This window comes from Epinephelus fuscoguttatus, linkage group LG14, assembly GCF_011397635.1.
Source record: "Epinephelus fuscoguttatus linkage group LG14, E.fuscoguttatus.final_Chr_v1".
NCBI lineage: Eukaryota > Metazoa > Chordata > Actinopteri > Perciformes > Serranidae > Epinephelus > Epinephelus fuscoguttatus.
Genome location: NC_064765.1, coordinates 43,058,608 through 43,082,816, shown reverse-complemented (window position 1 = coordinate 43,082,816; position 24,209 = coordinate 43,058,608). Strand labels below are relative to the sequence as shown.

At 43.7% G+C, this 24,209-nt stretch overlaps 1 pseudogene; it reads right to left on the bottom strand.

Annotated features, from left to right (window-relative positions):
• The window catches only part of LOC125900329 (MAM domain-containing glycosylphosphatidylinositol anchor protein 2-like), a 36,720-nt pseudogene extending 19,097 nt beyond the window's left edge, over positions 1 to 17,623 (bottom strand).
• Positions 17,624 to 24,209: the final 6,586 nt, after the last annotated feature.

Genomic DNA, 24,209 nt, shown 5'->3' with positions numbered 1-24,209 from the left:
GGCAGTATGCCAAGTCTATGCCGTTGTGAGCATTTATATTTGTGCGGTGGTGTGTCTGTGTCACTCTGCAGTTACACCTCCAAAACACTAGTCGTTTCTGGGGTTTCTGTGAAGTGCTGTAAAGTTTAGTGGATTCAAAACACACATTAAACACACATTAAACATGGCTTAATAGAGACAATTTCAAACACAAGTACACAAATCAGCTTCACTATAACTCGCAGCATTCACAGACAAACACTTGTCTTTATCTGGACACATTTTCCCCACAAATACAACATGCTAACGTTATTAGCACAAGCCTATGGCATTTTACATTGTATAAATTAGCCTTGTGGCTAGCGGACTTTTCTTCTACTCATATGAAGCCAGGGGCAACAGCAACATTTAACAAAGGTAACGTTACAAAATTCAGCTCCATCACAACTCACAAGGTTCACTGACAAAACAACTGTCTTCTACTAAACATGTTTTCCAAACAAATACAACGTGCTAACGTTATTAGCGCCAGCCTATGGCATTTTACATTGTATAAATTAGCCTCGTGGCTAGCGGACTTTTCTTCTACTCATATGAAGCCAGGGACAACTGCGACATTTAACAAAGGTAACATTACAAAATTCAGCTCCATTACAACTCACAAGGTTCACTGACAAAACAACTGTCTTATACTAAACATGTTTTCCAAACAAATACAACGTGCAAACGTAATTAGCGGCAGCCTATGGCATTTGACATTGTATAAATTAGCCTAGCAACCATCAAAGATTTCCTCTGCTCATATAAAGCCAGGATAAATCACACACAGGACTTAAAATGCTGTTTTTGTGGAGGCTTTATTGTCTTCACAATTTATTGTTTCTTATCTGTGAAATTAAAGTAAATAAAAGCTTTGTCTCAGTTTCAGCTCAGTTTGCCTTTTTATTTTTCTGTCTGTTCACCACTAAAAGGAAAACTTTTCAGTCAGTAAACAGTCCACAAGGTACTAAACAACATTGTAGATATGGTATCTAGGACTGCAGCATCACTGACGTCCCTATAATCCATGTTAATCAGTTTGCCCATTTATTTTTCTCTTTTCTTGACTGTCTCCATTCAAGTAAACTTTCCAATCAATAGATGATCTGCTCGTTTCTAAAAACCACTATAACACTGCCAATTGTTTGTCTGGTATTACAGATATGGTATCTAGGACTGCAACATCTTTGGTGTCCCTATAATCCTTGTGGGAATGAAATGTGGGACTTTACACAACAGCTACCTAACAGTCATTTTCTTTTTATTCTAATGTCTGTTCTCTACTCTGAGGAAAGCTTTCAGTCAGATGGCCTGGTAACCTCTGTATAAACTCCATAACACACTGTTTTTTAAAATGATCTTTAGGGACCATATCGCTCACACCTTGGCACATTACTGATGTCCCCGTAATCCCTGTGGAAAAACAACTACAGTCCTCATTTTGTCATCTATATTCCTCTGTCTGTTTTCTCCTTGAAGAAAAGTTTCCCTCAGTAAACAGTCCCTCAACTCTGCTGAACATTTATCTTTAGGTTAGAGACCGTAACACTCACACCTCAACAAATCAGGTAGGTAGGAAAAACACCCTCAGGGGGATTTTACACAACAACTACAGGCATGAACTTTTCTTTAGATTCCTCTCTTTGTTCAGTATTTTGGAGAAAGATTTTCTGTCACTGCTAAACATTCTTCCTAGTGAGGTACTGTGAGGACTGCAACATCACTGATGTCCCCGTAATCCCAGTAGGAAAACAGCCTTGTGGGATTTTATACAACAGCTACTGTACAGTCTTCTATTATTTTCTAATGTCTGTTCTCGACTCTAAAGAAACATTTTCAGTCAGCAAATGACCCCGTAACTTCTGTATCAACGGATGTCTAAAAGCTTCTTCTTGTTTGATTGTGGGGACCTCAACACATCACTGATGTCCCCATAAACCATGTTAATACACAACTCCAGCGGGATTTTATACAACTGTCATCATCAGTTTGTATTTTTATTTGTCTTTCTGTTTACTACTTTAATAAAAAACTTTTTAGGCAGTAGAAAGTCCTGTACCATCTGTATAAAAGGTTTCACAATCTGCAAAATATTTTGCACAGGATTGTGAGGACACACAACTGATGTCCCTGTAGTGCAGTAGACAGACAACCCTGAGATATTTCATACAACAGATTCAGTCCAGACAGTCTGTAACTTTGAATGCTGTAACATTTAGCTAAACGTTTCTTTGGGGAGCATAACACTCACATCTCAACACATCACTGACGTCCCTGTAAACCATGTTAATAAACTAGCTCATCAGGATTTAATGTAACAGCTAATGTCAGTGTTTTCATTTTCTATTCTTCTGTCTTTTCCAGTTGTATCCATTATCCAGGTCCCTTACCATCCCCCATCAGTTAAAATGTAGGCTAACTGTCCTTCCTGAATATTAATAATAATCATTATTTTGTGTTATTTCATTTAAAAACATAATGTAATGCCAAATAACAGATTAAACTGAAGTTGGAATAACATCATCGTCAGTTTATCAGAGAGTAAAAAAGCCAAGTGATCAGAATTATATTTATGAGTATTGAAGAAATGATAATTTGGCACCAGTGCTAAATAAGAAGCATTTTAGGAATTGTTCCAACAATTAAACAGAGCGGCCTACAAAAGAATAACTCTGAGGCTACTGGAATAAAATCAAAATGATATATAGGTTGTTTAAACATAAGAAGTGGGAGGTGTGGGGGTTCCTCTCATGGGAAATTTTGAGCATCAAACGCTTCATTTCCTGCATTCTGGTGAATTTTCATGCACCAATTTAAGGTGGAAATATATCTGTATACCTTGTACATTTATTATTATTTTACAATGTCATATATTATTTTATTATTTTTTCTTCCGAACAAGCTCATTTGTAATTCTTTTTTTTTTTTTTTTACTGGTTATTGATTTATATGATTATGATAACACACGTACAACATGTTACGAAAAGCAAATTAGCACATATTATATCTTGGGGTTTTTTTTCCCAGGACACCAAATGTGTCGGGCCGGCAATGCTGTGATCCATGTCAGTAAACTACCTACAGTTCTTTTCTTTGTTCTGTCTGTTCACTACATTAAAGCCTTTCAGCCTTTAAATGATCTGGTAACTTCTATGTGAATGCTATGATTGTGTTTTGTGGGGACAGTAACATCTCGACACATCACAGACGTCCCTGTAATCCATGTTAAAAAGCGACCTTGGGAGGATTTTACACAACAGCTACAGGCGTCTGTTTTGTTCCTCTGTCTGTTCACCACTTTGAAGGGACTTGTTGGTAACTTGTTGTGTAAAACCTCAGAGGAGAATGTTCGTCAGAGGGATTGTGGGGACGTCACCTCTGCACATCACTGTCGTCCCCATAATCCAGTAAAAAAAACCAACAGACTGTGAGGGATTATTGTCAAAGTAAAACCCTAAAAAAACTACCAACAGCTCATTTCAAATGTTGCTCATAAGCGTTTATCTTGGAGGCTCATGTGGAGCTGATTAGCATATTTATAAAAGTCATTAAAAATGGAGCTGGACATTGTTAATGTGCGATAACACAGAGAAATGACTGCATGTTGTGTTTATGTGCTTCATGTTTTTACAGCTCCAACATGCTGCTGTGTCGGTTCCTGTTTATGTTGAACTTGTGCAGGTTTTCAGTTGGCAGCTTCTCCAGAGGATCAGTGAGGTTTCTTCGCTTAAACACAGTTGGAAGTTAAATCGGCGTCGTGTGTGACTTGAATGTTGTTTCACTTATTTCAAAGTAATCCACCTGTAATCTGGCCTCACTTTAATCTGCTTAGTGTTGTTGCACAGTGAAAACATCAAAACACACTGCAGGAAGTTTAGAGAAAGAGAGAATTTAAAAAAGAGATGCTCCTTTTTACAGCAGCGACAAATCCCTGCAGTCAAAGTCCTGCTTTCAAAGTGTTTCCTCACTGAGAAGTAAACATTTAAGATGTTCTGTAACCCAAGTACTAACACTAGTAAGTAGTTGTATGGTGTCTGTTAAACCCTGTTGTGACAACAAAAATTTAACCTAACATGAATTCACTGTTGCTGCAATCAGAACAGAAGTACAGAGAGTTGCTGAGTTGAGATGATACACCATCTCATCGTGGTGACTTGGTGTGAACCGGCAGGTTTTTATAACGTTGCAGAACGGCACATTGCAAGTAGCTGCCTGTTTCAACTCATCTCGTCACGAATCTTTGGTCTGAATTGGGCTTCATGTAGCTGGCCGCTCTGTTCCTGTGTCGCGTAGTATGATTACAGCATAAGACTGTTGTCATGGTGACGGTAAGATGAACAAACCACGTGGCTGATCTCAGACCAGGTGCACTGATTACAAGTATACTGTGGTTGGAGAGATCTCCAAACATCCTGACCTCAACAGGTCGGTCGCATGGTCGCTTCTCCTGAACTTGTGCAGTGCCGCTCAAGGCCACCTCTGAACGGCATATAGTTGTGATCCACAGCAGGAACAGGACATCACCTCACATTCCCATCATCACACCAGTCCTTATTCACCTCTCTCTACTTCTCTCACCAGAGTCCTCTACTCTGTCAGATCGGCATTTAGTAAAAGAGTCACCTGGTTCAACGGGAACTGCCCATTGGTTCGACAGCCCATTGTTCCGACCATATTAAACTCATTGTTCCGAAGTCCGTTCTGAAATCATCATGATGCCCTGTGGTTAAGGTCTGCACAAAAACCACTTGGTTAGGGTCAGGAAAAGATCATGGTGTGGGTTAAAATGAAAAAGAAAGTGACAAACACATAAGCCGTGAGCCTGCTCTGCCTCAAGCCGGTCGCGGCGCATCATACGGCCGCCGTGAGCCGTTCAGCACCGCAGACAGTCGGACTGATGGGGATGTCGAACCAATGGGCTGCCGAACCAATGACATGGACCCGGTTGAACAGCGCTGTCCAGGATCTAGCCATGTTTTGGTGAATCAAAGGACATTACAGTTTATATTTGAAAAACTCAACCTGGCTAGCTAGCAGCTGGCTCGAGCAGTGGTTCCCAACTGGTCCAGCCTCAGGGTACAGACCTCTCCTTAGTCATTAATTCAAGGTCCACACAGTTTAACATATTCAGCGTCATACTTGCATCTGGCGATGTCGTGGAGCTACTTCACTGTTCCGTTAGTCACTCACTCTACAACAAGAAACAGCACTTCAGCATGAAAACTCTGGGCCGGAAATTCACTGTACTTAAAAACAAAGTGTTTTTTACAATCTTGACACATTTGCGAGTCACTTGCGGTCGAGTCAGAATGGCTCTGCAACCCATTTTTGGACCAGGACCCACCAGCTGGGAACCACTGAGCTAGAATACATATAGCTAGACTGGTGAGCTGATATCCTCATCTCCTTGAGTGACTTGCAGCCACATGCCAACGCCATCCAAAGCCAACCACAAAAAGCACCACCAACAGCTATAGTAACACAAAGTTAGTGGAGCTGACAGAGAGGCGACTGGAAACATCTGCATCTACACAATTCAAGACCTCTCTTGTCAGACTTTCGATGGGAAGTTATTCTGTTATAAAATGTTTGTTTTAATGAAATCACCCTCTGTGCTGGTTTTAATATTTTAATCTCATGTCTGTTTCATCTGATTTTCTTTCGTAGAGGACAAAACAGTTTGAAAGTGAATTCTAAAGATATTTTAATAATTTAATGAGCATGTATTTATGTGTTTGGTTGTTTTCAGGTGTGTCTCAGCAGATGCAGAGCTCAAACTGTTCGGCTGAAGATTTCTGCAGAGAATCAGAACGAGTCGAGCTGCAGAGGAGATTCACTCTGACATGACAGCCTTTTAGTGCAGCAGGAAGCCACGAGCTGAGTGTGTGTGTGTGTGTGTAGCTTCCTGTCACATCCTCTGATGGAATTTTGTGCGACACAGTACCCTGAAGGTTAGACGGAGCGTGACTGGAAGGTCGTGGATTCGATCCCCGCCCGCGGACAGACGGATGGACAGACGGTGTGTGTCTGTCAGCCGCTGCCCGCGTGCCTTCGAGCGGAGGCGTCGAACCCTCTACCTGCTGAGCTGCTGGTGTCTCTTTCCGCTGAAACGGTGTTTTTATTGAGCAGATGTGCTGCTGTCTGCTCTGATGGATGTGATGCACTTTGATTGGACGATGTGACATCTCCTCTGCAGCGCTCGGGAGCCGACGTCACAAAGCATTCTGGGTATTTTAGAGGCTAAAGCGGCACAGTCGCCTGCTGGTGTTTGTTTACATCTGCAGCAGATGGTGCATTTGGTTTCAGCCGGAAAAAGACTTTTGACAGAAAAATGACAAACGGAGGACGTCGGTAAGACAGAGACACATCGTCAAACTGAACCAATTAAAGATGAATAATTCAGTTTCTTTATGGCACCGTCTGGTTCTGTTTTTATTCCTTTTTTTTTTCACAAAAGTTGTTAGGAAGTTGCCACAGTGAGCATCAGAGGGAGAAGTACTGAGATGTTTTACTTAAGTGAAAGTACCACAGTGTAGAAATAAGTAAAAATCCTGCAATTAGACTCCACCTCAGGAAAAGAACACAAGTATCAACAGCAGAAGTGGTTGAGCTACTGGTTGAGCCGAGTGGTTCCTTTTAGAGAGTTGTATTATTTAATATATATATATATATATACATATATATATCATATTACATTGCTTTAACAGGTTAAAGTGTTACTGCTAAGCTGAAACCACTGGCGCCACAGTGGCACATCAAGTGCTGCACCAAGCACGCACTGGACAAGTCGTCGTCAGCTCATCAACAGACGACCACGCAAAGTTTTCACTACTTTTAGTGAAAGATCTGTACTTCTTCTACTTCTGCATTAACTTAAAATCATGTGTGAACAGCCACTAATTAAAGTTGATTTCCCACCTGAAGAGCCGAACTCCAGAGCTGTGAATCACCAGGAAGCATCTTTTTGGCCACTGACTTAATAATGACGGGATTGTGGGTCGTTTAGTCCAACAACTTTCATGTGGGAGTCTGCTTTTGCTTCCCGTGTGAATGTAAAGCCAAACCCTGTTCTTTTTTTCCTAAACCCAACCACGTGCGTGTGTAGTTGAAGGAAGAAAATGGCATTTTACAGTGTTGTACTGACGTAGTGCTTTTATTTTGAAACAGACTGTATGTAAACTGTACATTTCCTGTGAAAACAGAAGTGTATTTTGCACCCAGGGCACCTTGCACGTAACATCTCAGCGTTGAAAAGTCCACAACCCAACGTCGATATGTGACAAGGTCTGAGAGGGGGAGCCTTGGGACAATGAGTGATAAGTTTGTGAATGGACTGTGGCAGAGTAGGCGTGTATGTGTGGCCTGACAGGCTGTTACAGAGTAGATGCACGCTTCATCCTGTGCGGTGATAAGGTTGGCAGGTGTAGATCGGCAGAAAGAAAATAGTTCCTACATGAAACTGCTCACAACGAGGTCTGTGGATTATCTTGAGTAACTGGGTCATGGTTTCTGGAAAGAGACATTGCTGTTGAGTTTGTCAAATGTATTTGAGCACCACAAGTTGAGCGTCATCTAGTTTCATTATACTGGAGAGAAGGCAGACATCTCTACGGCCGATATCTCCAACACTCTGCAACTCACAAAAACAACCTAGACTGATAAATAGCCCTACAGGTAAGAGGAAAAAATATGTATTTTTGATTTTGGGGTGAACTGTCCCTTTAAACTGAATAAAATGTTTTCAGTCAGCAGAGATTCTTATGTTCTGCCTGAAGCCTTTCATCTCCCACAATCACATTATTTAATATTTAATTCATTAAGCCTCATCAATGCAACTAATTGGACTGGATGTTTTACACACACACACACACGTACGACCTGATTAATGTCATTTCCTGGAGTTGCATGTATGAACAACAGGGTCAATTACTGATATGGGTCAGCTGATTAAACCCACTCTGCTTGTGTGTAGTTGTACATGTGTGTGTTTTTGCGTGTTACTCACACTGCACCACCAGCTGTATCAGAGCCTCTCTGGGTTTCACGTTGAAGCCGTTGTACTGGCTCGTCCGGCAGCAGTACGTCCCGCTCATCTCTCTCGTCACGTTGGTGATCCTCAGGACGCCATCGTAGCTCTCCGTCTGCTCCGAACCGTCTGGCATCAGAATCACCGCCGCCACCGCTGCGGCCGCTGCCCCGGGCTCCTCCACCCGGGACCACAGGATGATGGGCTTGGGTTTCCCTGAGACCAGACACTGCAGGTCCACGGTGTCGCCCTCCTGAGCGATGAGGTGAGAACGCCCTCTGGGGACGGTCAGCTCCGGAGGAACTGCAGACAGACAAACAACGTGTTTTTAATTTCAATCTTTAGGCATGTGACAGTAACTTTCTCCCAACCCAGAGGGAGCAGCATTTTCAGCAGTGAACCATGGCCTCAGATTTGGAGGTGCTGACTCTCATCCCAACTGCGTCACCCTCGGCTGCAACCGCACCAGTGCATACTGAAGGTCACGGTGTGATGAAGCCAACAGAACCACATCATCTGCAAAGAGCAGGTTCTGAGGTCCCCAAACTGGATCCCTTCCTCCCCTCGACTGTGCCTCAAAATCCTGTCCATGAATATCACAAACAGAATCAGAGACAAGGAACAACCCTAACAGAGGCCAACACCCACTGAGAACGTCACACAGGGACTGGATGTAGCAGCGAGCCCGGTACCCCGTATTCCTGCAGGACCCCCAAGAAAAGGAGTTCAAGTATCTTGGGGTCTGAGATGGACAGGCAGTTTGGCACGATGTCAGCAGTGATGTGTGCGCTGTGCCGCACTGTCGTGGTGAAGAGGGAGCTGAGCTGGAAGGCAAAGCATTTGATTCACTGGTCCATCTACGTCCCAACCCTCACCTATGGTCATGAGCTCTGGGTAGTGACCGAAAGAATGAGATCGTGGATACAAGCAGCCAAAATGTGTTTCCTCCGTGGGGTGTCTGGGCTCAGCCTTAGAGATAGGGGGAGGAGCTACTTCTCTTTGTGTCCGGATGGGTTAGATGAGTTGGTTCAGGATCCTCCTGGGCGCATCCCGTCAGAATTTCTTGACACATCTCACTGGTAGGAGGCCTCGGGGCAGACCCAGAATACATTGGAGGGATTATTTATTTCATTTGGTCTAGGAACGCCTCGAGATCCCCCAGGAGGAGCTGGAAAGCATTGCTGGGCAGAGGGACGTCTGGAGTTCTTTGCTCAGTCTGCTTCCCCGCGACCTGGCCCCAGATGAATGGATGGACAGATGTGTGACAGCCCTTTCTGAGCATGAATCTGGTGGGTGAAGTCAGGTCATCAGGGAGATAACCTCACCTGATCTGCTCGTCTCTGCTCAGCAGAAGACACCGACAGAGTCTGACTTTTTGTCTTTTGCTGTCAGAACACAATCTTTATTAAAGATATTCAACTAAACAACAAACACACATGTTCAGTCAGGCAGAGTGGGCTCCTTTGTAACTGGAGAGAACTGTAGGTCCAGGGCAGCTGCACTCTTGCTTGTTCCCCTGACCCCCGCACATCTGGCGCCCATGGGAAGACATCCTGAAATAAAAACGATAAGCCTGAAGGGACGGCTATGAGGCTTCTAGATGATTCTATCTATGGGTCAGGGCTGGGATTTTAGTTTGGTTTATTTAGTCAGGTAGTTTGTTTTGAGCTCAGAGGCGTCAAGAAGCTCCTTTACAAGACCTTCTTTTTTGTGCTGTTACAACAAAACCGGCGACTCTAGCAATTTATTTCTTCCAACAGTGCTGGTTAATGCATCAACATCCTGTACTTGCTAAAATCATATCCAAATATTTTTGACTTTACAGTTAATTGACTCTTGTTAGTGTGTATTTGAATTCATCTAAGGGTGCTTTCACACCTGCCCTGTTTGGGTTGCAAGTGTACTCTTCTTCAACGTTTGCTTTACTTCCTGGATTTTTCCCACATGGAAATTCTGACCAATCAAGAGCAGCTTTCTCACACAAGGCATTTGATCTGGTCCTCTTGTAAATGCTGCCGTGAAATTTTTCCATTTTTTGATGAAAAATGAAAATTTTTATATCCACTTGTGTCTTTATTATACAGATTTTTTTTTAATGTCAAGAGAGATTTAACTTATCATTATCTGTCTTTCACTAAATGTGTTTTACATGTTGTGTCTGATTCATTTCACAGACTTAACATTAAACATTTAACATACTGTATTAACAGTTTATGCCTTTTATATTAAGAAGTCTGAATTAGTGTTAACTTCATTAAACAGTAAGTAATGATTTTGTTATTAAAGAAATTGTGACATTCTAATTAAATTAAGTTTCAGTTTCAAGGCTTAACTTTTTCTCAGGATATAATATGAAAAATAAATATCAAGTAATATTTTGTTTTGTCTCCAGAGAGAGACGGAGAGCTTCATCACCAACACAACAAGCGACTGAAAGTGACTGAGAATATAAAATAAATATTAAATACAAAGCGATGATGGGGACGTGATGCTGAGTAAAGAAATAAAATAGCAGATGTTTGTGGAGTTTGTCCTTCATTTAAAAACATACTGAGAGCTGCTGTTTGGGGGAGACGGGGGAGGAGGAGGAGGAGGAGGAGGAGGAGGAGGAGGAGGAGGAGTGAGGCTGCTGGACTGTTTTAGCATTTATTTTCCTTATGGGAATGCAGCAGCAATCCGAGCGCGACCTTCTGTTTTAACACGAAACATCCGTCAGCCGGCGTCACACAGTTCAGACTGCAGCCACGCTTCCATTTAAAAACTCCATCCTCATCCTCCTCTCCTCCTCCTCCTCCTCCCTCCATCCTCCTCTCCTCCTCTCAGGCTCTCTGAATGTTTCTTCCTGCCTGCCAAGGTCACAAACAAACAGGAAGTCAGCCGCCGCCAGCAGACGCTCGCCTGCATGACGTCCGTCTGAAGGAAAACTTCTGCTTCTTTTCTCTCTGCTCAGACTGAACACAGAGGTTTGTTACACGGTTCTGAGGCTGCAGAAATAAAAACACAAAGAAGAAGAGCTGCACTTCCTGCTGAGACTTCTTTGTTTTTCAGGAGGTTTTTTATTCCTTCACTGATGAAGCTATCAGGACCTTTACTGTGAGAAACTGTGAATGTGTGAACCCTGTGTCGCAGCTTTGATCTGAATTACTGACAAAAGACGATAAAGACCGCTCGTGTCTCACAGCTGTACAGACCACAGTTTACCTGGAGCTCCATGCTGATGTCGACAAGAAGTTCTGATACCATGTTTTTTCTGCTTCAGTGATGGTCTTTTTTTTGTTCTTTGTATTTCCTAAAATAGCCTTATATTATGTGCTTGAATCCTGCACTGTTTTAAATCTGTGTTTCTACATGTAGCAGAGGGTCCCTGCTCTGTCTCTCTCTCAGCTCAGAGGTCCTTGGCCTGAAGGACGTTAACAACCTCTGATCTAGAACATCAGAAAGCATCTACAGCGTCTGTCTTTGATGTCATCGTGTTGTACACTCGTGATGATGTCACTACGTTACACCACCTGCAGTGCAAAACTGTGCAAACACATTCAGTAGCATCAGAGGAATGGACGGTAAATGCGTCTGCAGTCTCAAAAACGAAATAATGTACATAGTTTAAAGAACTTCTGTAGTGTTTAAAATATTTTGTTCACGTCTCCATTTAGAAATCTTCTGAATCAATATGTTTTATTTGTTTATTTTTGTTAGTCAGAGCTGACTGTATTATTTCAGCTGATGTTTAGTAGCTGTAATTTATTTTACCTGCTGATCGTTTTAAAATAAACCTGAAACATGTTTTAAATTTCTGACGGTCTCCTGCTTCATGTCCTCGTCTCCTACATGTCTTTTTCTTCCCAGCGTGACTCACCTGTGGTGGATGAGATGTTGACATCAATGCTGATCTCGGGGGTTCCTCCGTTCCTCAGCGACGCCACACAGGTGTAGGTGCCAAAGTCGGTGAACTTGAGGTCGATGATGTCGAGGTTGGTGGTCCCTGGCGTGACGTCGGTGTCTGTGTGGGTGATGACCATCCGCTCAGAACTCCTCAGCGGCCGGCCGTTCTTCAGCCAACTGAACTGCAGCTCCTCAGGCGGCGTGGCCTCCACCTGGCAGCTGATCTTCACCTCCCGGCCGATCTGGATGTTGTCGTCGTTGTGGTACGGGTCGGGCGTGATCCAGAAACGACCTTTACGAAGACCTGCAGGAGAGAGACGGACACAAGGAGATGAACTTTAGTTCAACAGAAAGATTGCCATTCGGTGTGTACGCACAAACGACAGTAAGAGACCTTCTCTTAGCGACTTGCAGTCGCATCGAGGCGACCTTCTCGTTCTCTAGGGAGAACCCCAACACGGTGGAGCTCAGCCGGGAGCTTGTGAGTATCCCTCCACCCAACCAGCACCTTTCACTCTGGGCAACTCCACAACAAGCGAGAGTCCAGCCCATCACCAGGAGTTTGGTTCCAAGCCAATGCTGTGCATGGAGGTGAGCCCAACTTCATCTAGTTGGTACTGCTCCACCTCGCACACCAGCTTCGGCTCCTTCTCCAGCTCAGTGGCCTAGTGGTAGAGTGTCCGCCCTGAGACTGGGAGGTTGTGGGTTTGATCCCCGGCTGGGTCATACCAAAGATTATAAAAACGGGACCCACTGCCTCCCTGCTTGGCACTCAGCACCAGGGGTTGGAATTAGGGGGTTAGATCACCACATGATTCCTGAGCGCGGCACTGCTGCTCACCGTTCCCTCAGAGAACAAATTTCACACACTCAGGTGTGTGACAATCAGTGGGACTTTAACTTCTCTGCCAGAGAGGTGACGTTCCACATCCCTAGAGCCAGTCTGTGACACCAGGGCCCCGTCCCTGACTGCTGCCCGTCACACCATGCACCGGACCCTGAATTCCTGTCCTGCAGGTGGTGGGCTCACAGGGCGACTGCTCCATGTTATTAATTCTGGCTGAGCCTGACTGAGCCCCATGTCCTTAGGCACAGCCACCAGACACTTGTCTGGCCTCAGGACTTGAGGTCCGGGCAGGCTCAGCCCAAATAAGCCCACATTGCCTTGGGAGACCTACCAGGGCTATTAGCCCGGGACAACACAGCTCCCAGGATCACCGTGACATGTGAACCCTTCAACCACATTAAGGTGATTCTCGGAGGAATGTTCATGTGCTGAGTTCTTGCTGCAAAATCTCAGTAAAATGTTCCATTATTGTTGTGCACGTCCCCAAGTCATACAGAGTCCAGTGACAACTAACTAACACACAGTGAAGCATCCCGTCCAGGAACAAAATATGAACATTGTTGTTTTTTTGGTCCTCATCTTTATAACGTCAGTGTGAGAAGCATTTGGTAAACTATTTTTTAAACAATTGTTTTGACACACACCATGTCTTTTAAGACTTTCTGAGGGATTGATTTAAGACATTTTAACACCAATTAAGGCCTTAATATAAAAATATATTAATTCAATGCCTTTTAAGACTTTTTAAGGATCTGTGGAGTCCCTGTGAACCTGGTTGCTATGGTGTTACTGGCCATAATAAGCTCTGTAGCAGATGGGCAGCGAATTGACATCTCTAAAAAAAGTATCAGACTTCGTAACATGATTCTGGTTAAGTATTAAGCTTTCAACTAGTTTGACATTTAATAGAAACAAATGCTGCTTTCAGTCTCCTAAATAATTCCAGGATCGGACTGACATTTATAAAGAGGCGTCCGACTCAGTGACTAATCAGAGATTATTTCCCAAAGTTCAGCTGGACACATTTGGTATCTTTGGCATCAAAGGTTGTGACTTTAAACAAACGTCACACAAACACCATAAGTTTGAAACTGATGTTTTATAAATGAGTTGCTCCAGGGTCAAAGGTCAAGCTGCTGAGTGACACTATCACAGGTTATTGTTCCTGAACATGTGTTGTTGTCTGTTTCCATCATAGCTGAGTGTGTCAGCAGAGTTTTGTCTCCTCACATTTTAAATGATTACAATGACCCTTCCTGCTGTGGAGAAACTAATCCGTCCAAATGGGGCTTAATTATCACTGAAGCCATTTGTTCGGTTTAATCCACAGCCACGAGCTGCGGCTGCTGCCACTCCTCTTCCTCCTCTTCTCAGTTAACCTCCTGGTTTCCAGCTCAGTGGGAGGTCGCCTGACAGGATTCATTACATCTCCTCACAGCCAATCAGGTGGCAGTAACAGCTGATATAGCTTTATGATAAAATGCTCAGTACGGCTGTTTTGACTTTGTTGAAACTGGTAATTAAATCATTTGTGTGTCAGTGAATCCATCTGTCTGATCGTCACCATGGTTCATAGAAACACATCTTATCTACTGTTCAGGTCATCATGAAGTTTGATATTCCTGCTCATGATGTTTTCTCTAGAGTCAACATCAGAACACACATTTTTAACTCCATTTCTACCAGGAGGTGTGTTCAGACTGAACGCAACATGAGTACAGCCATGCTAGCATTTAGGTTAGCATGCTAGCATGATAGCATCAGCTACTCAGTGATGAACACGGAGTCCAGCTGAGGCTGTTGTGAATGTCCTGAGCTCTGCAGGTGTTTGGACTCATTAAAACGTTGACCCGATGATGGCGCTAGATGAAAAGTCAGACGATCACCAAACTTATCACAGTTCACAATGAGGTGAACATTGATGATGAACCGTATTTCATCACAATCCATACTATTCATTCATTTTCTGTAACAGTTTATCCTGTTATGGGTCGCGGGTGCTGGAGCCTATCCCAGCTGACACTGGGTGAGAGGCAGGGTACACCCTGGACAGGTCACCAGACTATCACAGGGCTGACACATAGAGACAGACAACCATTCACACTCACATTCACACCTACGGACAATTTAGAGTCACCAATTAACCTGCATGTCTTTGGACTGTGGGAGGAAGCTGGAGCACCTGGAGGAAACCCACACTGACACGGGGAGAACTCCCCACGATGGGTTCGAACCAGGAACCCTCTTGATGTGAGGCGACAATGCCAACCACTTGGCTTGGGGGAAAGTATCAAGTACTTCAAGTCAAAAGGCTCAAGTCCAAGTAGAATCATGAGTCATTGGTGCTAAAATCAAAGTCAAGTTGCACCTTCAGCACCTCCAAGCCCGAGTCTGCCCCAAGCGTTCAAGTATCTCAGGGTCTTGGTCATAAGTGAGGGTAAAATGGAGCGTAAGATGGAGAGGTGGGTTGGCACGCGCTGTGCTGGACTGTCGTGGTGAAGAGGGAGCTGAGCTGGAAGGCAAAGTTTTCGATTTACTGGTCCATTTACGTCCCAATCGTAATCGCAGGAGACTGCAGAAACAAGTGGCAGAAATGAGTTTCCTCTGAGCTCAGACATCCGGAAGGAGCTCGGAGTAGAGCTGCTGCTCCTTCACGTTGAAAGGGGTCAGTTGAGGTGGTTCAACATCTGATCAGGATCCTCCTGGGCGCCTCCTGTTAGAGGTGTTCTGAGCACGTCCCTCTGGTAGGAGGCCCCGAGGCAGACCCAGAACACACTGGAGGGATCTCATCTGGCCTGGGAACACCTCGGGGTCCTCCAGGAGGAGTTGGAATGTGTTGCTGGGGAGAGGGACGTCTGGAGGACTTTGCTCAGCCTGCTGCTTCCAAGAGCCCGCACAAATAAAATTTTTAAATTTTCTTTCATTTGTCAAGTCAAGTCGTCAAATTAGTGACTCGAGTCCGCACCTCTGGCATTTAGGTGTTTCTGCTGAACCAAACTCAAAGTGAACTGTGACTCCTGTGTACAGTTACAATCCTGCAGGAAACACAAACAGTGAAACGTGACGCCATCAGCATCTCCTCCTCCTCCTCCTCCTCCTCCTCCTGTCAGTCCCTGTTCTGAACTCTCTGCAGTCTTCAGTGGACGACTGCAAACAGACCAGAAGGTTGTAGTTCAAATCCCAGATCTGTGTGTGTGTGTGTGTGTGTGTGTGTGTGTGTGTGTGTGTGTGTGTGTGTGTGTGTGTGTGTGTGTGTGTTGGGGGTATGTGTATATAAATAGCTCAAGTTCGTGAGGCGAGCAGCTGATTGTCCTTGTTCATTAAGATTAAAGCAAGAACGCCTCGGAACAAAACCCTGTGTGTGTGTGTGTGTGTGTGTGTGTGTGTGTGTGTGTGTGTGTGAGAAAGAGAGAGTGAGTCTGTGTGTGAGTGTGTGAGTTAGAGAGGAAGAGGGGGAGTGTGTGTGTTTCACTGCGTCAGTAAAAGGTCTGTTGCATAACTAGAGGTGGATGCAGTTGCTCACACATGAAAGTCACTGCGCGTGCACACTCACACACACACACACACACACACACACACACACACACACACACACACACACACACACACACTCTGGCCTGGCTCCAGTACACAGGAGTACTCTAGCAGAAACGCTGATGAAGACCCTGAGTGTGGCTGAAAGCTCCAGAAAAGTGAACTACATTACCCATAAGACCTTTCTCTGCACAGACCCTTACGTCTCATCTTTAAAGACACATCATCACCTCCTCCTCTCCCCTTCCTTCATTAACCCCTAAATTTATCACCTTACGCTTCACCTCCTCTTCATCTCCACTTCTGTCATCACCTCTTCTTTTAACACTCTTACTGCTCCTCCTGATATTGATCATCTTTCAACACCTCCTCCTCCCCCTTTACTGCCTCATCCACTTTGATTCCTCCCTTTTCTTTCATCTCCTCTTCTCCACCTTCATTGTCATCCTCTGGTTCCCCCTTCATCACCTCCTGGTCCCCTTTGATTCCTTCCTTTCTTTCATCACCTCCTCCTCTCCATTGCCATCATCATCATCTTTTCCTTCCCCTTCATCACCTCCTCACCCTTCTGATTCCTCCATTCTCTTTTATCACCTCCTTGTTTCCTTTTATCACCCTTTCTTCCTTCTAACTCTTCATCACCTCCCTGTCTCCCTCCTACTGCTCCTCCTGATAGTGATTGTCTTTCATCACCTCCTACTCCTCTCTCTTCACCTCCTTATACCCTTTCTTTCCTCCCTTTTTTTAATCACCTCCTCATCTCAACCTGTCGTCAGTCCCTCTTCTCTCTCACGTTTAATCACCTCCTCCTTTATCACTCTCCCCCTCCTGATATTGATCATCTTTCATCACCTCATTCTTATCCTTCTTTAACTCCTCATCCCCTCCTTTTCTGTCACCTCCTTCTCTCCAACTCCTTCACCATCTTCTCTTCCTCCTTACTCCCCATCACCTTCTCTTCCTTTATACACTCCGGAAAAAAATCATCACCCTACTTTTAATCACCTCCTACTCCTCCCTCTTCACCTCTTTACCTCTTTATCTCCCTTTTCTCTCATCACCTCCTTCTCTCCACCTGTCATCATTTTCTCTGCTTTCTCACCCTTCATCACCTTCTCCTCATCCCACTTCACCTCCTCATTCCCTTTGATGTCTCTCTTCTTCCATCACCTCCTTCTGTCCACCTCTGTCATCATCTTCTCTTCCTCCTCCTTTTGCCACTCTCCACTCCTCCTCTTCCTTCATACACTCCTAAAAAAAATCATCACCATACCTGTGTTCACCTCTTACTCCTCCCTCATTGCCTCCTCATTCCCTTTGATTCCTCCTTTTTCTTTCACCTCCTCCTTCTCTCCACCTCTGTCATCATCTTCTTTGCCTTCACACCCTTTATCACCTCCTCCTCTTCCTCCTCCTGTCTTACTTTATCCCTTCATTCCTCTTTCTCGTCCTTTGATTTTTCCATTTCTCTTTCTCCTCCTCCTCCCTCCAGCAGCCCTCCTCCTCTCCTCTTCTTTTTCGACCCCTCTGGACACAGACGCCTCCCTCCATGTCCATTAGAATAACAGATGTATCCTCTCCACACGCACACACACACACACACACACACACACACACACACACACTGGGTCCATTAGCAGCAGTGCGTGTCAGACTGGGAGGACTGGCTGCCTCGTAGAGAGACCACTAACTAACATGACTGAGAGAGAGAAAGAGAGGTGCATGATGGGAGTTAAATAACAAAGAAGGCCACACACACACACACACACACACACACACACAGAGGTGAGTCATGCTGGTGAATAAAACACTGTCGGACAGACGAAGGAAACACTCACACAAGAGATGTCATGACACACCATCATTAAAGGGATAGTTCAACATTCTGGGAAATCCTCCGTCCTTCTCTCTGACAGTGAGACGTTCAGACCGATCTCAGTCACATGTCAGTGTGTGAGTGTGTCGGACAGAGCTGGATGTGTGTGTAGCCTCAGGCTGTTCTCACAAATTCTACTTATGTTTTCCTACAAAAGCAATACACCCAAATTCCTACGGATAGGTCACAAAAAAATGAAGTTTTAGAAGGACTTTACTCTGGAGTCGCGTGTTCAGATCCGTGTTAACCTTGAGTCATTTTAAGGAACATTTCTTTTCCTAAACCTGACCTCCTTAACCTTACGTTAGTTACGTAACTGCACATCAAGGACGTAATGTCATTTGGGATATCATACAAACAGCTTATGGGAATATGTTGTTAGCCTAGCTTAGCCAACACATTGTCACCACTCGTCAAATACTGATGATTGGCCTGTGGCCCTCTGTATCTGAAAGGACTATGATTACACCAGAGCTGAGCCTGGTCTCACTCCAGTTGTCGAAATCAGAAACCAATGAAAAAACTGTTATAGTTTAGCGGTGCCCGGCGACGTCAGGGGGAAATGCAGCAGGACAAGGACGAAAGTTATGGCAGCAAAATGAGTCCAACAAACACTAGTCCCTTTTACACTGCCAGATTTTCCGCGAATGTAGGGCTGTTTTGCCGGCAAGCTGCGAGCATTTAGACACACAGAGCCGGATTGGTGAGTTGATCTGAGGTGCCCAATATTCCACCTCGTAGGGTAGACATATTGGCGGAACCCTTTTAGTTTAAACAGACCAACGCGGCCTTCTGCAAGGGAAGGGGCTGTTGAAGAATTGTGGGAGAAGCTGTTGATGACGCCGCACGTGCCATCCACTGGCGGTGGATAAACAGGAAACAGCTGATAGCAGGAATTAGCGAGCAGCTAGTAACAAGAGGGAAACGCAAACCTGACAGACACTGTAAAGATGAGCAACTGGGGAGACAAGGAATTGCGAGGCCATTAACCGTCAGATGACGGGAACGGTGAAGAACGGGCCGGCTTACGAGAGAATTGCCGAAGAACTGACCAGCCGCAGCTTCCCTCCCACGTCACTGTTTACGTCACAAGCCAAACTACACGTTTTGTTACTTGCTCAAGAAACCCATTGCCCCGAAAAAGGCGCATTCTGTATAAACAAAAGTAGGTAGGTGGCATTTTGCTGCACTCCCTGATTTTGTTTTTATACCGCCAATGCTGAAAAAAGACTGATTGGGCTTTCCTGCAAATTTGCACAATTCCTGTTTAAAAAGGTCTACTGACTTTCACCCGAGAGAGCAGTGTTCACGTCCCATAAGATTCTTCAGCCAAACCTTGTTCTTTTCTCTGAAATCCAACCATGTTTTTTTGTTGTTGAAGAAAAAAAAACAATTTGCAATGTTGTACTGATGTAGTGCTTTTATTTTGAAAGAGACTGTATGCAAACTGTACATTTCCTGTGAAAACAGAAGTGTATTTTGAAAGAAGACAATGCATGTAACAGGCTGAAGTTGACATGGCATCCCAGAATGTCATCAACCAACACACCCAGGGTACCTTGGACGTCATATCTGGGCGTGGAAAGTCCATGACCAAACGTCGATGTGTGAAGAGTGAGAATGTGTTGATTGGTGGAGTGGAAAGATGGCTAATATTACTGGGCTAAAAATAGTAAGTCTCTCATTCCAAAGATGTTTAACATTAGTAATGATATGTTGTACATGACATCATCAACCCTACAGTGTCCTGTCACTTTCACGATACGTCATGATTAAGTCAATATTATTGTGATTTTAAATATATAACGATTTATTACCTTTTTTCAACCATAAATTATGTCCTCAAACGAAAACTTTGTCAACATCTGTTCAGACTGTTGCAGTTGCTCGTGATAGTTTCTTATTTTTCTTAGTTTTTACCAACTTAGTTTTCTTCGTACTTTTTATTTTATCTGACAAATTATTGAGCTGCGCCCTCTGAACATACAACTACAGAGAGTTCTGGTTTGCTTTTTCACAGTGGAATTGAAACTTTCTTATTTCATAACTTCCCCTTGGGGATCAATAAAGTATTTTTGATTCTGAAAAGAAGCAGAATATAATAAAGAGACAGACTGAATGACCGATTTTACATTACTGACAGATGGAAGTATAGATATTGTACAGTTTAACAATACTGATGTTGCACCTGAGTGATTGATTGTAAGCAGTAAAAAATAAAAGCAAGATCATTTGTATTTGTAATATCAGTAACTTTAGTGTCAGTGCGCTCAGTGCAACGCAGCAATTTTGTTAAACTAGAGATAATGTGCAGATTTTCTTTGGTTGAATACAGCCCTATTTAATTCAGTGTGTAACAGCGGCTCATCATCTATATAGATTATGTGTTTTAAGGTTATTTATTTGTGTCATGCAGTCATGCACGTATCTTAAAAATGAGATGAAAGAATGGAAGAACTGAGTGAATAAACACAGTTAAACATATTGTTTGTGTGTTTAGAATATACAGAATATAGCAAAGTACAGTGTTGATAGACTCGAGCAGTGACTTGATCGTATTATGATAATTTTCCATCCTGAGAGAATCTTGTTCAAAGAATAACAGGCTGTCAACGTGTGTGACATGACACCTTTCTGTCTTCCTGCTGTTGTTTTACGACGAACAGGAACAGAAACCAAATGTTATCTCTCAGTGCGCTCTGCTGATTTTCCTCTCGTCCTCTCAGACTCGGAGCATGACGCGTCATCAAAACTCCGCAAAGTGCTGATGATGTTCAGGACGCTTCTTCATGACGCTGCAGGAAACGCGACACACCGCAGAGAGGAGTAAAGACTGAAATAATCTGAGAGCTTAACGTCTCTGCACAGACACAGATAAACGCTGTGTTTGTTGTGGATGTGTCGGATCTATTCCGGTGTATTCTGCAGCAGCTTGTACCTTCAGAACTACAAGTAAAGACCTGAATGTGCCTTTGTACCTGCAGCAACTAAAGCCGAGGACTCACCTGAAGCACTGTTAGAACCCCACAGACAGAAACACAAAGGAAAGACGACAGAGAGAAAACACCTTTCAACAGGTAGACGACCGTCAGAGCTACAAATAAATCCCAGAGGACCTTAACTCTCACCAAAAATAACAGAAATCAAGTGCAGCACACATCTGCTTCACATCATTGAAGCATCATACAGACAAAGAGGCAGTGAAGCTGCAGCAGTCGGAGTGAGAACGTGATGAAACTGCTGTTTTTCTGAAGAGTTGAAGCGTGTCAACACTCCAAATAAGTGTTGTATCATGACAAGTCGAGGCAGCGCCAGAGTGCTGGTTACTCGTGTTGCCCCTGAAGGGTTCAGTAAGCTTCAAATGAAAAAGATTGAACAATGTCTGCAGTGTCTGAATGTGCACGAGACAGAAAGAAAAGCCTGCTGTCACAGAGAGGAGACACCATCTGCTCTACTAAAACAGCCAACAATTAGTCAATGAATCAGTTAGTCAAATAGCAGAAAATCAATCAGTAATCCTTTTGGTATTTTTTGCGAGTATCAGAATGTTGAACGTGAAGAGGCAAACAGGAAATGGGGCGAGAGTCAAGGGTATGACATGCAACAAAGGTTATTGACTGCAATAAATGCGGCGATGTTATACGGCATGAGCTGTAAACATTCGGCTACCAAGGAGCTCCAATCAGAAATTAGGGCGGACACCCGAGATTAGAGTCACAAATTCAGTATCCGGCCAAATGTCTCCCCTTCTGTTCCTGAGATATACTGAACACTGAATAATGACCAGAAAAGTGTTTTATGCAGAATATTGTGATGTCACAGTGAAGTTGACCTTTGACCTTTTGGATGTGGAAATGTCGTCACTTCATTATTTTATTCTGTTAGACATTTGTGTGAAGTTTTATCGTAATTATTATGTTTTGTATTATTATGTTTTGTGAGGTCACAGTGACCTTTGAACTTTGACCTTCTATCACCAAATTCTAATCAGTTTATTTTTCAGTCCAAGTGGACGTTTGTGTCAAATTTAAAAATCCCATACAGTTTTCTTGAGATATTGCGTTTACAAAACTGAGATGGGGTTGGTCACATTGACCTTAATCTTTGACCTTTGATGACAAAATTGTAATCGGTGACTCAACGTGGATGTTTGTGCCAAATTTGAAGAAATTCCCTCAAGGTGTTCTTTAGATATCGCATTCCCAAGAATGAGACAGACAAGGTCACAGTGACCCTTGACAAGCAGATCTAATCAGTTCTTCATTGAGACCGAGTGAACATTTGTTCTTGAGATAACGCGTTCACAAGAATGGGACGGACGGACAACCCAAAAAAACATAATGGTTTCAGCCCTGGCTGTTGCCAGCGTGGAGGCAAAATGCTCACAGGTTTCATGTCCTCAGATGTGAGGAGTGGTGGTTTTTCTTTGTCATACATGGCAGTAAATAGAATGGGTACACTTCAGAAACTTGATGTTCTCTATCACTCTGCGACCCGTTTTGCTACAAACGCCCCTTTCAAAACACACCACTGCACTCTATATTCCTCTGTCAACTGGCCGTCACACACCCGCCATACTATTCGCTGGTTAATGTTTATCTACAAAACTCTTCTTGGTCTGTCACCCCCCCTACCTGTGTCAGTTGCTGCAAACTACAACTGCTGTTTACAACACCCGTTCTGCTCACCATGTTCTGTTGAAAGTACCCAAAACAAATACTGCACTTGGTCTGTCATCTTTCCAATCTGCCGCAGCCAGAGACCGGAACGATCTCCAAAAAACACTGAAAATGGACAAATTTATCCCCAAGTCAGCTTTTAAGAACTCTATTACGGACATTTTTACTGACACATGCAACTGTTTCCTGACACACTAGATGCCCTCACCCCTGTTTGTCAGCTGTTAATATTTGGTGTCATATGTGTCATATGTTGCCCATCTTTAATATGTTGTGATTGTGTGTGTTGTAAATGTTTGTTGTTGTTGTTTTAACTGTTGTTTGTTTTTTTGTTTTTATTTTTCTTAACTTTTGATATTCCTTTTTAGCCCTCCATCCCCCTTCCCTCAAGAGGCTCTGCATTTGCCAGGCCGCCATTGTAAATAAGAAATTGTTCTTAATGACTTGCCTGGTTAAATAAAGGTTAAATAAATAAATAAATAAAAGAATATTGTTGGGTTTTGGATTGTTGGGTGTAAGAAAACAAAAGCAAGTTAGAGGCAAAGGCTTCCTTTGCCTCCAGTCATTGGGCACGTCCTGGACCCCTGGGCACATGTAGGTGCTGAGGGTGCTGCAGCACCCCCTATTGACATGAGGTGGAACAACACATTCTGTAAATACTTGGCTATTTTATCATAACTCATGGACATTTGTTTTTGATTATAAACAGCATATGATAAAGTGCCTGTCAGAGGCTATATGAAAACAGATGTTAATAGCATGCAAAACTAATTTATTCCTCTGATCTGACATGATAACGTCATTTCATCACAGTGCCAGGGTCAGGGTTCGCTCATGGGGCAGCTAAACTTGGGAAGATATTTGTGAAAGCAGGAGTTAATCAATAGCGTGGACAGGCTGAGAAAGACCAACAGTTTCCCAGGATAGTTTGGAAACTGCTTTTTAAATTGAATATAATTAATGATAAAATATCTTGGACATGGGCTTCCACTGTGGGGGCATATCCATCAGGATGGTGTTGTACAGCAGCTGCTGATGGACCGAATGACGATCAGACGTGTTATGAGTGGCTTCAGCGAACAGACAACTGGATGTCCGACACCATTCAAAGTAAATACAGTTTTGGCACATGGAGTCCAGAGAGAAAATGTGTCTGAGCCAAGAGCGCTTTGGACTAATACAGGGGTGTCCAAATTGTTTTGAAAGGGGGCCCGATTAGATAATGTGAGAATACCTGAGGGCCAGCTGCCTCCCGCATTATATGGGTTATTGAAAAAAATACATACAATGGACAAATTTTTAGTGAAAAAGTATTCAACTTTCCACAACTCCTGAATCACAGGGGCC